Below are 13672 nucleotides of genomic sequence, written 5' to 3'. Positions count from 1 at the left end.
CCGTGCTACATGTCTCGCGTTACTTTTCTGATAGGCTTACTTTCATATTTCTCTGAAGCAATTACATCAAAGACTCATTATTTATGTAACAGACACGATACATCGCTCCGAATCGCTCTGTTTACCATGGCTCTACTGATTGAAACACCTGCGTATTGACAGAGTTGCTCTGTACAATCGTAGTAACACAGTCCTGCTATTAGATTCGCTCACGTGCGCTGCTTACAGATAAATGGGAATTGCGCTCTTTAGAACAGCATCCACTCACAAAGTGGTAAACGACACACTGGGAACACTGTACGATTAGTCACATTTTTTGACTTTGGTTGACTGCTGTGTCACAGCCGGTCCCCATCATATGTATACACTCCAACGGACGTGTGTGCCCTGTTAGCACATTTACCAGGAACGTTAGCTGCATCACCTCCCTGGCAATTCCATGCCATGCTCGAAGCGTCAGCCATTGCTTGGTGACAGTGTGCTTCGATGAGAAGTGGACAGATGATGCATCTCTCTCGCCGTCAGTTATAGGCGGGAATCATACTTAATGTAGTTTTCTGCAAGCGTCAGCGGAGCGTCAGACATCTGTGTCTGGTCTTCTCCCTTCATGCATCCACCAAGTCCACTCCTGGCAGTCTCCAGTAAAAGCCCCCTGTGCTGAAGCGAAAATTGCCGCCGTTTCTATAGATACAGAGTGCCATTGCTTACTGGGAACAGTTAAGGAACCATAGTACAATATCTTGTTGTGAAACTGTCTACTTTTCTCACTTGTGGCCGAGAAAACTGAAACCCTCTCACCTTGGGCTGGAAGAATTAAAGATCATGACTGGGATTACATACATTGACTCGTGAAGTAATACAAAATTATTTTACTCTTCACTGTATTTGTTTCTGTACAAAACGTGCGTTCTATTGCTATATTTCTATCTGTAGGTAAAAATTGGGTATTGAAAGAAAATTCCCGTGAACAGGGGCGTGAAGATATGGTTCCGCTTTTACAGCATTTACACATAGCAGCGTCATGGATCTACGAGAATTTTGCTTGTATGTGTAAGGTTAACATATTTAAGCATAGAACTGAAGTCACAACAATTTTCACCTTTTGAAGACGCTTGTGGTTACCCATATGTCAATTCGCATCTCGTGATTGGCACACATTTTTAAAAATTGCCCGTCCCTTGTGGGGATCGAACCCACGACCTTTGGATTAGAAGTCCAACGCGCTATCCTCTGCGCCAAAGGGACGCTGTGCAAGTGACGGTTTCAGATGTAAGAGATTCTGCAAGACATGACCCGTGCTACATGTCTCGCGTTACTTTTCTGATAGGCTTACTTTCATATTTCTCTGAAGCAATTACATCAAAGACTCATTATTTATGTAACAGACACGATACATCGCTCCGAATCGCTCTGTTTACCATGGCTCTACTGATTGAAACACCTGCGTATTGACAGAGTTGCTCTGTACAATCGTAGTAACACAGTCCTGCTATTAGATTCGCTCACGTGCGCTGCTTACAGATAAATGGGAATTGCGCTCTTTAGAACAGCATCCACTCACAAAGTGGTAAACGACACACTGGGAACACTGTACGATTAGTCACATTTTTTGACTTTGGTTGACTGCTGTGTCACAGCCGGTCCCCATCATATGTATACACTCCAACGGACGTGTGTGCCCTGTTAGCACATTTACCAGGAACGTTAGCTGCATCACCTCCCTGGCAATTCCATGCCGTGCTCGAAGCGTCAGCCATTGCTTGGTGACAGTGTGCTTCGATGAGAAGTGGACAGATGATGCATCTCTCTCGCCGTCAGTTATAGGCGGGAATCATACTTAATGTAGTTTTCTGCAAGCGTCAGCGGAGCGTCAGACATCTGTGTCTGGTCTTCTCCCTTCATGCATCCACCAAGTCCACTCCTGGCAGTCTCCAGTAAAAGCCCCCTGTGCTGAAGCGAAAATTGCCGCCGTTTCTATAGATACAGAGTGCCATTGCTTACTGAGAACAGTTAAGGAACCATAGTACAATATCTTGTTGTGAAACTGTCTACTTTTTCTCACTTGTGGCCGAGAAAACTGAAACCCTCTCACCTTGGGCTGGAAGAATTAAAGATCATGACTGGGATTACATACATTGACTCGTGAAGTAATACAAAATTATTTCACTCTTCACTGTATTTGTTTCTGTACAAAATGTGCGTTCTATTGCTATATTTCTATCTGTAGGTAAAAATTGGGTATTGAAAGAAAATTCCCGTGAACAGGGGCGTGAAGATATGGTTCCGCTTTTACAGCATTTACACATAGCAGCGTCATGGATCTACGAGAATTTTGCTTGTATGTGTAAGGTTAACATATTTAAGCATAGAACTGAAGTCACAACAATTTTCACCTTTTGAAGACGCTTGTGGTTACCCATATGTCAATTCCCATCTCGTGATTGGTACACATTTTTAAAAATTGCCCATCCCTTGTGGGGATCGAACCCACGACCTTTGTATTAGAAGTCCAACGCGCTATCCTCTGCGCCAAAGGGACGCTGTGCAAGTGACGGTCTCAGATGTAAGAGATTCTGCAAGACATGACCCGTGCTACATCTCTCGCGTTACTTTTCTGATAGGCTTACTTTCATATTTCTCTGAAGCAATTACATCAAAGACTCATTATTTATGTAACAGACACGATACCACGCTCCGAATCGCTCTGTTTACCATGGCTCTACTGATTGAAACACCTGCGTATTGACAGAGTTGCTCTGTACAATCGTAGTAACACAGTCCTGCTATTAGATTCGCTCACGTGCGCTGCTTACAGATAAATGGGAATTGCGCTCTTTAGAACAGCATCCACTCACAAAGTGGTAAACGACACACTGGGAACACTGTACGATTAGTCACATTTTTTGACTTTGGTTGACTGCTGTGTCACAGCCGGTCCCCATCATATGTATACACTCCAACGGACGTGTGTGCCCTGTTAGCACATTTACCAGGAACGTTAGCTGCATCACCTCCCTGGCAATTCCATGCCATGCTCGAAGCGTCAGCCATTGCTTGGTGACAGTGTGCTTCGATGAGAAGTGGACAGATGATGCATCTCTCTCGCCGTCAGTTATAGGCGGGAATCATACTTAATTTAGTTTTCTGCAAGCGTCAGCGGAGCGTCAGACATCTGTGTCTGGTCTTCTCCCTTCATGCATCCACCAAGTCCACTCCTGGCAGTCTCCAGTAAAAGCCCCCTGTGCTGAAGCGAAAATTGCCGCCGTTTCTATAGATACAGAGTGCCATTGCTTACTGGGAACAGTTAAGGAACCATAGTACAATATCTTGTTGTGAAACTGTCTACTTTTCTCACTTGTGGCCGAGAAAACTGAAACCCTCTCACCTTGGGCTGGAAGAATTAAAGATCATGACTGGGATTACATACATTGACTCGTGAAGTAATACAAAATTATTTCACTCTTCACTGTATTTGTTTCTGTACAAAATGTGCGTTCTATTGCTATATTTCTATCTGTAGGTAAAAATTGGGTATTGAAAGAAAATTCCCGTGAACAGGGGCGTGAAGATATGGTTCCGCTTTTACAGCATTTACACATAGCAGCGTCATGGATCTACGAGAATTTTGCTTGTATGTGTAAGGTTAACATATTTAAGCATAGAACTGAAGTCACAACAATTTTCACCTTTTGAAGACGCTTGTGGTTACCCATATGTCAATTCCCATCTCGTGATTGGCACACATTTTTAAAAATTGCCCGTCCCTTGTGGGGATCAAACCCACGACCTTTGGATTAGTAGTCCAACGCGCTATCCTCTGCGCCAAAGGGACGCTGTGCAAATGACGGTCTCAGATGTAAGAGATTCTGCAAGACATGACCCGTGCTACATGTCTCGCGTTACTTTTCTGATAGGCTTACTTTCATATTTCTCTGAAGCAATTACATCAAAGACTCATTATTTATGTAACAGACACGATACATCGCTCCGAATCGCTCTGTTTACCATGGCTCTACTGATTGAAACACCTGCGTATTGACAGAGTTGCTCTGTACAATCGTAGTAACACAGTCCTGCTATTAGATTCGCTCACGTGCGCTGCTTACAGATAAATGGGAATTGCGCTCTTTAGAACAGCATCCACTCACAAAGTGGTAAACGACACACTGGGAACACTGTACGATTAGTCACATTTTTTGACTTTGGTTGACTGCTGTGTCACAGCCGGTCCCCATCATATGTATACACTCCAACGGACGTGTGTGCCCTGTTAGCACATTTACCAGGAACGTTAGCTGCATCACCTCCCTGGCAATTCCATGCCGTGCTCGAAGCGTCAGCCATTGCTTGGTGACAGTGTGCTTCGATGAGAAGTGGACAGATGATGCATCTCTCTCGCCGTCAGTTATAGGCGGAAATCATACTTAATGTAGTTTTCTGCAAGCGTCAGCGGAGCGTCAGACATCTGTGTCTGGTCTTCTCCCTTCATGCATCCACCAAGTCCACTCCTGGCAGTCTCCAGTAAAAGCCCCCTGTGCTGAAGCGAAAATTGCCGCCGTTTCTATAGATACAGAGTGCCATTGCTTACTGGGAACAGTTAAGGAACCATAGTACAATATCTTGTTGTGAAACTGTCTACTTTTCTCACTTGTGGCCGAGAAAACTGAAACCCTCTCACCTTGGGCTGGAAGAATTAAAGATCATGACTGGGATTACATACATTGACTCGTGAAGTAATACAAAATTATTTCACTCTTCACTGTATTTGTTTCTGTACAAAATGTGCGTTCTATTGCTATATTTCTATCTGTAGGTAAAAATTGGGTATTGAAAGAAAATTCCCGTGAACAGGGGCGTGAAGATATGGTTCCGCTTTTACAGCATTTACACATAGCAGCGTCATGGATCTAGGAGAATTTTGCTTGTATGTGTAAGGTTAACATATTTAAGCATAGAACTGAAGTCACAACAATTTTCACCTTTTGAAGACGCTTGTGGTTACCCATATGTCAATTCCCATATCGTGATTGGCACACATTTTTAAAAGTTGCCCGTCCCTTGTGGGGATCGAACCCACGACCTTTGGATTAGAAGTCCAACGCGCTATCCTCTGCGCCAAAGGGACGCTGTGCAAGTGACGGTCTCAGATGTAAGAGATTCTGCAAGACATGACCCGTGCTACATGTCTCGCGTTACTTTTCTGATAGGCTTACTTTCATATTTCTCTGAAGCAATTACATCAAAGACTCATTATTTATGTAACAGACACGATACATCGCTCCGAATCGCTCTGTTTACCATGGCTCTACTGATTGAAACACCTGCGTATTGACAGAGTTGCTCTGTACAATCGTAGTAACACAGTCCTGCTATTAGATTCGCTCACGTGCGCTGCTTACAGATAAATGGGAATTGCGCTCTTTAGAACAGCATCCACTCACAAAGTGGTAAACGACACACTGGGAACACTGTACGATTAGTCACATTTTTTGACTTTGGTTGACTGCTGTGTCACAGCCGGTCCCCATCATATGTATACACTCCAACGGACGTGTGTGCCCTGTTAGCACATTTACCAGGAACGTTAGCTGCATCACCTCCCTGGCAATTCCATGCCGTGCTCGAAGCGTCAGCCATTGCTTGGTGACAGTGTGCTTCGATGAGAAGTGGACAGATGATGCATCTCTCTCGCCGTCAGTTATAGGCGGGAATCATACTTAATGTAGTTTTCTGCAAGCGTCAGCGGAGCGTCAGACATCTGTGTCTGGTCTTCTCCCTTCATGCATCCACCAAGTCCACTCCTGGCAGTCTCCAGTAAAAGCCCCCTGTGCTGAAGCGAAAATTGCCGCCGTTTCTATAGATACAGAGTGCCATTGCTTACTGGGAACAGTTAAGGAACCATAGTACAATATCTTGTTGTGAAACTGTCTACTTTTCTCACTTGTGGCCGAGAAAACTGAAACTCTCTCACCTTGGGCTGGAAGAATTAAAGATCATGACTGGGATTACATACATTGACTCGTGAAGTAATACAAAATCATTTCACTCTTCACTGTATTTGTTTCTGTACAAAATGTGCGTTCTATTGCTATATTTCTATCTGTAGGTAAAAATTGGGTATTGAAAGAAAATTCCCGTGAACAGGGGCGTGAAGATATGGTTCCGCTTTTACAGCATTTACACATAGCAGCGTCATGGATCTACGAGAATTTTGCTTGTATGTGTAAGGTTAACATATTTAAGCATAGAACTGAAGTCACAACAATTTTCACCTTTTGAAGACGCTTGTGGTTACCCATATGTCAATTCCCATCTCGTGATTGGCACACATTTTTAAAAATTGCCCGTCCCTTGTGGGGATCGAACCCACGACCTTTGGATTAGAAGTACAACGCGCTATCCTCTGCGCCAAAGGGACGCTGTGCAAGTGACGGTCTCAGATGTAAGAGATTCTGCAAGACATGACCCGTGCTACATGTCTCGCGTTACTTTTCTGATAGGCTTACTTTCATATTTCTCTGAAGCAATTACATCAAAGACTCATTATTTATGTAACAGACACGATACACCGCTCCGAATCGCTCTGTTTACCATGGCTCTACTGATTGAAACACCTGCGTATTGACAGAGTTGCTCTGTACAATCGTAGTAACACAGTCCTGCTATTAGATTCGCTCACGTGCGCTGCTTACAGATAAATGGGAATTGCGCTCTTTAGAACAGCATCCACTCACAAAGTGGTAAACGACACACTGGGAACACTGTACGATTAGTCACATTTTTTGACTTTGGTTGACTGCTGTGTCACAGCCGGTCCCCATCATATGTATACACTCCAACGGACGTGTGTGCCCTGTTAGCACATTTACCAGGAACGTTAGCTGCATCACCTCCCTGGCAATTCCATGCCGTGCTCGAAGCGTCAGCCATTGCTTGGTGACAGTGTGCTTCGATGAGAAGTGGACAGATGATGCATCTCTCTCGCCGTCAGTTATAGGCGGGAATCATACTTAATGTAGTTTTCTGCAAGCGTCAGCGGAGCGTCAGACATCTGTGTCTGGTCTTCTCCCTTCATGCATCCACCAAGTCCACTCCTGGCAGTCTCCAGTAAAAGCCCCCTGTGCTGAAGCGAAAATTGCCGCCGTTTCTATAGATACAGAGTGCCATTGCTTACTGGGAACAGTTAAGGAACCATAGTACAATATCTTGTTGTGAAACTGTCTACTTTTCTCACTTGTGGCCGAGAAAACTGAAACCCTCTCACCTTGGGCTGGAAGAATTAAAGATCATGACTGGGATTACATACATTGACTCATGAAGTAATACAAAATTATTTCACTCTTCACTGTATTTGTTTCTGTACAAAATGTGCGTTCTATTGCTATATTTCTATCTGTAGGTAAAAATTGGGTATTGAAAGAAAATTCCCGTGAACAGGGGCGTGAAGATATGGTTCCGCTTTTACAGCATTTACACATAGCAGCGTCATGGATCTACGAGAATTTTGCTTGTATGTGTAAGGTTAACATATTTAAGCATAGAACTGAAGTCACAACAATTTTCACCTTTTGAAGACGCTTGTGGTTACCCATATGTCAATTCCCATCTCGTGATTGGCACACATTTATAAAAATTGCCCGTCCCTTGTGGGGATCGAACCCACGACCTTTGGATTAGAAGTCCAACGCGCTATCCTCTGCGCCAAAGGGACGCTGTGCAAGTGACGGTCTCAGATGTAAGAGATTCTGCAAGACATGACCCGTGCTACATGTCTCGCGTTACTTTTCTGATAGGCTTACTTTCATATTTCTCTGAAGCAATTACATCAAAGACTCATTATTTATGTAACAGACACGATACATCGCTCCGAATCGCTCTGTTTACCATGGCTCTACTGATTGAAACACCTGCGTATTGACAGAGTTGCTCTGTACAATCGTAGTAACACAGTCCTGCTATTAGATTCGCTCACGTGCGCTGCTTACAGATAAATGGGAATTGCGCTCTTTAGAACAGCATCCACTCACAAAGTGGTAAACGACACACTGGGAACACTGTACGATTAGTCACATTTTTTGACTTTGGTTGACTGCTGTGTCACAGCCGGTCCCCATCATATGTATACACTCCAACGGACGTGTGTGCCCTGTTAGCACATTTACCAGGAACGTTAGCTGCATCACCTCCCTGGCAATTCCATGCCGTGCTCGAAGCGTCAGCCATTGCTTGGTGACAGTGTGCTTCGATGAGAAGTGGACAGATGATGCATCTCTCTCGCCGTCAGTTATAGGCGGGAATCATACTTAATGTAGTTTTCTGCAAGCGTCAGCGGAGCGTCAGACATCTGTGTCTGGTCTTCTCCCTTCATGCATACACCAAGTCCACTCCTGGCAGTCTCCAGTAAAAGCCCCCTGTGCTGAAGCGAAAATTGCCGCCGTTTCTATAGATACAGAGTGCCATTGCTTACTGGGAACAGTTAAGGAACCATAGTACAATTTCTTGTTGTGAAACTGTCTACTTTTCTCACTTGTGGCCGAGAAAACTGAAACCCTCTCACCTTGGGCTGGAAGAATTAAAGATCATGACTGGGATTACATACATTGACTCGTGAAGTAATACAAAATTATTTCACTCTTCACTGTATTTGTTTCTGTACAAAATGTGCGTTCTATTGCTATATTTCTATCTGTAGGTAAAAATTGGGTATTGAAAGAAAATTCCCGTGAACAGGGGCGTGAAGATATGGTTCCGCTTTTACAGCATTTACACATAGCAGCGTCATGGATCTACGAGAATTTTGCTTGTATGTGTAAGGTTAACATATTTAAGCATAGAACTGAAGTCACAACAATTTTCACCTTTTGAAGACGCTTGTGGTTACCCATATGTCAATTCGCATCTCGTGATTGGCACACATTTTTAAAAATTGCCCGTCCTTTGTGGGGATCGAACCCACGACCTTTGGATTAGAAGTCCAACGCGTTATCCTCTGCGCCAAAGGGACGCTGTGCAAGTGACGGTCTCAGATGTAAGAGATTCTGCAAGACATGACCCGTGCTACATGTCTCGCGCTACTTTTCTGATAGGCTTACTTTCATATTTCTCTGAAGCAATTACATCAAAGACTCATTATTTATGTAACAGACACGATACATCGCTCCGAATCGCTCTGTTTACCATGGCTCTACTGATTGAAACATCTGCGTATTGACAGAGTTGCTCTGTACAATCGTAGTAACACAGTCCTGCTATTAGATTCGCTCACGTGCGCTGCTTACAGATAAATGGGAATTGCGCTCTTTAGAACAGCATCCACTCACAAAGTGGTAAACGACACACTGGGAACACTGTACGATTAGTCACATTTTTTGACTTTGGTTGACTGCTGTGTCACAGCCGGTCCCCATCATATGTATACACTCCAACGGACGTGTGTGCCCTGTTAGCACATTTACCAGGAACGTTAGCTGCATCACCTCCCTGGCAATTCCATGCCGTGCTCGAAGCGTCAGCCATTGCTTGGTGACAGTGTGCTTCGATGAGAAGTGGACAGATGATGCATCTCTCTCGCCGTCAGTTATAGGCGGGAATCATACTTAATGTAGTTTTCTGCAAGCGTCAGCGGAGCGTCAGACATCTGTGTCTGGTCTTCTCCCTTCATGCATCCACCAAGTCCACTCCTGGCAGTCTCCAGTAAAAGCCCCCTGTGCTGAAGCGAAAATTGCCGCCGTTTCTATAGATACAGAGTGCCATTGCTTACTGGGAACAGTTAAGGAACCATAGTACAATATCTTGTTGTGAAACTGTCTACTTTTCTCACTTGTGGCCGAGAAAACTGAAACCCTCTCACCTTGGGCTGGAAGAATTAAAGATCATGACTGGGATTACATACATTGACTCGTGAAGTAATACAAAATTATTTCACTCTTCACTGTATTTGTTTCTGTACAAAATGTGCGTTCTATTGCTATATTTCTATCTGTAGGTAAAAATTGGGTATTGAAAGAAAATTCCCGTGAACAGGGGCGTGAAGATATGGTTCCGCTTTTACAGCATTTACACATAGCAGCGTCATGGATCTAGGAGAATTTTGCTTGTATGTGTAAGGTTAACATATTTAAGCATAGAACTGAAGTCACAACAATTTTCACCTTTTGAAGACGCTTGTGGTTACCCATATGTCAATTCCCATCTCGTGATTGGCACACATTTTTAAAAATTGCCCGTCCCTTGTGGGGATCGAACCCACGACCTTTCTTTTTTTTTTTTTTTTTTTTTTTTTCCCGCGGGCAAGTGCTCTACCAACTTTTTTTTTTTTTTTTTTTTTAGGGCCCCGTAACACAATATAAGAAATGAAACGTCTTCTTGAGGTGTTTTTTGTTTTTTTTATTTTATTTTTTTATTGTTTTTTTATTTTTTTTTGTTCAAATAGTAAACAGAATTTTTTGTGGTGCACAAAAGACAATCACTTCTTAAGTGAAGGTAAGTTGCTCCGCTGCTCTGCGAGAGAAGGGAAATGTGAAAAACGAAAATGGGGAAAAAAAGAAAAAAAAATGCCTTCTGCATTGGTGAGCACCTGAATAGTATCGTAAATTTCCGACAAGTACTGAAGTCCCAGGAATCAAATGGGATTCATACATACAGGTCACTGGCAACCTCTGCGATCCGAAATATTGTATTTGAAGCTTTTAACCGTTAATTATGATGTTTAGCATGTTTCCAAATATCCTCCTGTAGTCACAATGTTGTCTCATTTTAAAGTGTTCAATTTCTATGTAAGAATAATAGTCGAGGAAAGTAGCATGCCTATTCTGCATAATAAACGATGCTGTGTGGCCCATGATCCACGTTGCAGCGTTGTTTTTGGCTCGTGGATATCTCAGTTTTTGTGGCTGAAAGACCTCTAAAGGATCTACACCACAGGGTGTCGTACGGTCTATCACCGACAAACGTTGACGAAGAAATGTAGTAATTTCTGCTGCATGTCCGCACGTGAACCTATGAAGAAGCGTATCGACCCTTCCGCATGCGTCACAGTTGGGCGTTGGATGAAGGCCAATTTTATGTAGCTTTTCATTCGTTGCTACTTTATCGTTGACTGTTAGATACCAGTCGGCTATGACGCGTGACGGTAATACGTCACTGTGCACATTCCGCCATACTATACTCCAATGTGTATGTGGATGTTTTTCTTCGAGACGATTCCTGTGGTTTGTTGTCGTGAGAAAGCCATAAAGCTTCCTGTTCGTCAGGCTTCCGTTATCGACGATGTTGTGTCGAATGTAGCTCATTTCCATGTAGTACAGTCGCACATGTCGGTAACAAAGTGGAATGCCGGCGATATTAACGGGTGGGTCAAGGCTATGAGGCTTCCACCGCTGAATGAGGTTTGTGATGATACTGGTCCTCCGGGTACGGAACTCCTTCCTGATGCGATTTAGGAGCAGGGTGACACATTTTTTGTGTACTTTAATGAGGTTAAGGCCACCTTTGAACGAAGGTAAGGTTAAGGTATCGAATTGAACTTTGAAAATGTGCCCCCTAAAAAGAAACCAACATAACGCTTGTTGTATACTCTTGGCTAGATGGTCGGAGATTGGAAGAATTTGCGCCAAATAAGTCATCTTGCTCGTGATGGCGATCTCGATGGTCTTAACTTTCTGTAGTATGTTCAAGTCACGGTCGGAGTGAAGTATCAAAGCAGCACGTAATTTATTAAGCATGTGTGACCAGTTCTTCGTCAGGAATTTGTCTGGTTTGGCCTCAAAGGTAACACCGAGGGTTGTGTGAGAATCCTTGACCTTGCACCAGGTAACATGGGAAATGTCTCCGATACCGCCACCGATCTGCAAAGCTGTGGTTTTAGTTCTGTTGAGTATTGCTCCTGAAAGAAACGTGAATGTTTGTAAAAGAGTTTCCGCTGACAGAAGTTGTTGTGATGATGACACAGTTACGCATATGTCGTCAGCATACGCAATGCATGGGATAGTGACAGACTCGACGCTAAGTCCGATCCCGCTATGCGCCAAGTTGTTCAGTAGCGGCTCCACTGCAATGGCGTACAAAATCATTGACAGAGGACATCCTTGGCGGACGGATTGCTCAATGGAAACTTCTTTTGTAAAATGGCCATTAAGGAGAATCCGGGAGGAGGCGTTTGTAGTAAGTTTGCGAATTAATTCTATGATATGAAGTCCAAATCCTAGTTTCTTCATGCTTTTAAAGAGGAAGTCATGACGTACACGGTCATAAGCCTTCTCAAAATCTAGAAGGATCAGAGCGCCCTGTCCTTTGGTTACAGCATACGAACAGATGATGTCCCTCAAATCGCAGGCTGCCGAAATTGCACTTCGGCCTTGCACTGCACTGTACTGGTAACTGCCCAAAACCTTGTGCATAACGGTTTGCATCCTTAGCTTAATCGATCTGGTGATGATTTTGAAATCGGCATTCAGGAGTGTGATGGGTCGCATGTTTTCGACCTTCCTGCTGTTCCCTTTTTTCGGTAAGGGCAGGATGATACCTTCCGTAAATGCCTTGGGTATAACTTCCAGGTGCCAGAGTTCATTCGCTATCTGGAGGAATGTCGGACCGAGGAGGTTCCAGTAACGCTGGTAAAACTCAGCGCTGAGACCGTCGGGTCCTGGTGACTTCCCTTTCTTTGCACTGTGGACCGCCAGTCGGATTTCGTCCTCTGTGAAAAGAGATTCCAGATTTTCATTATCCTGTTGTGACAAGCGACAGTTCAACGTCCTAAGAAAGTCGTCGCACGAGTTTTCATCAACGGCTTGCTTCTTGTAAAGTTGACTATAATAGTCGTAGACGTGCGAGATGATGTCACGTTGCTTCGTGATGGCATTCTCAGCGTCATCAACGACGGCTTCAATCAACATGGCTTTACACCGTTTCGTCGTTCTCAGGATGTGGTACAGAGAGGCCCGTTCGTCGGCGGCAACGTCCTTGGGGTGGGCTCGCACGATGATGCCTTGCATTCGTTGGCGTTGTATCGCCGTGATTTTCGCTTTATATCGTTTGATCTTTATGTCGATATCGCGAGAAGGATTGGTAGCGCGACTGTACAGTTCTCTCAAACAGCGATAATAAAACTCAATAGTCTGTTTCTGCCAAAAGCTTTTTTGTCGGGCGTAACTCATGAGGGTGAGGCGTAATTTAGGCTTAGCACACTGAGTCCACCACTGGAGAGCGCTATCGTAACGACGACGTTGCCGCTGGAGCTGTTGCCACGTTATGTTCACCTCCTCTTCAAGTTGGGCATCCTGCAGAAGGCTGACATTCAATTTCCAGTAGCCTTTCCCGCGGTATATTTGCTGGCGGTGTAGGTTAAGGTAACACTGATACGCACAATGGTCGGAGATGTTGACAGGAGCTATGTCACAGTTCACAGCGTGTCGCTGGAGAGCCTCGGACACATAGATCCTATCCAGCCGACTGGCAGAATGACTGGTTACGTAGGTGTACGCTACCCGTTCACCGTGCAGTTGTTGCCATGTATCGTGAAGACGCATGCCATGAATTAAATGTTCAAGTTCGATACATCTGTTCGTGTTAGGAGTTTGGTCTCTATCGTTGAGCACACAATTGAAGTCACCACCGAGGATGAGATGTGCACGATAAGCGCTAAGAAGAATTGGAACCTCGTTTTTATAAAATG

The 13672-nt window shown here is 44.1% G+C and overlaps 7 non-coding genes across 7 annotated transcripts; all 7 read right to left on the bottom strand.

Annotated features, from left to right (window-relative positions):
- Positions 1–1172: 1172 nt before the first annotated feature.
- Trnar-ucu (transfer RNA arginine (anticodon UCU)) lies at positions 1173–1245 on the bottom strand. The gene has a single exon. It is a non-coding gene; the product is annotated as a tRNA-Arg (tRNA).
- Positions 1246–2466: 1221 nt separating this feature from the next.
- On the bottom strand, positions 2467–2539 carry Trnar-ucu (transfer RNA arginine (anticodon UCU)). Its single transcript has one exon. It is a non-coding gene; the product is annotated as a tRNA-Arg (tRNA).
- A 1220-nt stretch (positions 2540–3759) lies between these two features.
- On the bottom strand, positions 3760–3832 carry Trnas-acu (transfer RNA serine (anticodon ACU)). The gene has a single exon. It is a non-coding gene; the product is annotated as a tRNA-Ser (tRNA).
- A 1220-nt stretch (positions 3833–5052) lies between these two features.
- On the bottom strand, positions 5053–5125 carry Trnar-ucu (transfer RNA arginine (anticodon UCU)). The gene has a single exon. It is a non-coding gene; the product is annotated as a tRNA-Arg (tRNA).
- A 1220-nt stretch (positions 5126–6345) lies between these two features.
- Trnar-ucu (transfer RNA arginine (anticodon UCU)) lies at positions 6346–6418 on the bottom strand. The gene has a single exon. It is a non-coding gene; the product is annotated as a tRNA-Arg (tRNA).
- A 1220-nt stretch (positions 6419–7638) lies between these two features.
- On the bottom strand, positions 7639–7711 carry Trnar-ucu (transfer RNA arginine (anticodon UCU)). The gene has a single exon. It is a non-coding gene; the product is annotated as a tRNA-Arg (tRNA).
- Positions 7712–8931: 1220 nt separating this feature from the next.
- Positions 8932–9004, bottom strand: Trnar-ucu (transfer RNA arginine (anticodon UCU)). Its single transcript has one exon. It is a non-coding gene; the product is annotated as a tRNA-Arg (tRNA).
- Between the last annotated feature and the right edge of the window lie 4668 nt (positions 9005–13672).

The sequence above is a fragment of the Schistocerca cancellata genome, unplaced genomic scaffold (assembly GCF_023864275.1).
Source record: "Schistocerca cancellata isolate TAMUIC-IGC-003103 unplaced genomic scaffold, iqSchCanc2.1 HiC_scaffold_426, whole genome shotgun sequence".
Classification (NCBI taxonomy): domain Eukaryota; kingdom Metazoa; phylum Arthropoda; class Insecta; order Orthoptera; family Acrididae; genus Schistocerca; species Schistocerca cancellata.
The sequence above is the reverse complement of the archived record's forward strand: the minus strand, read 5'-3'. Positions and strand labels throughout refer to the sequence as shown.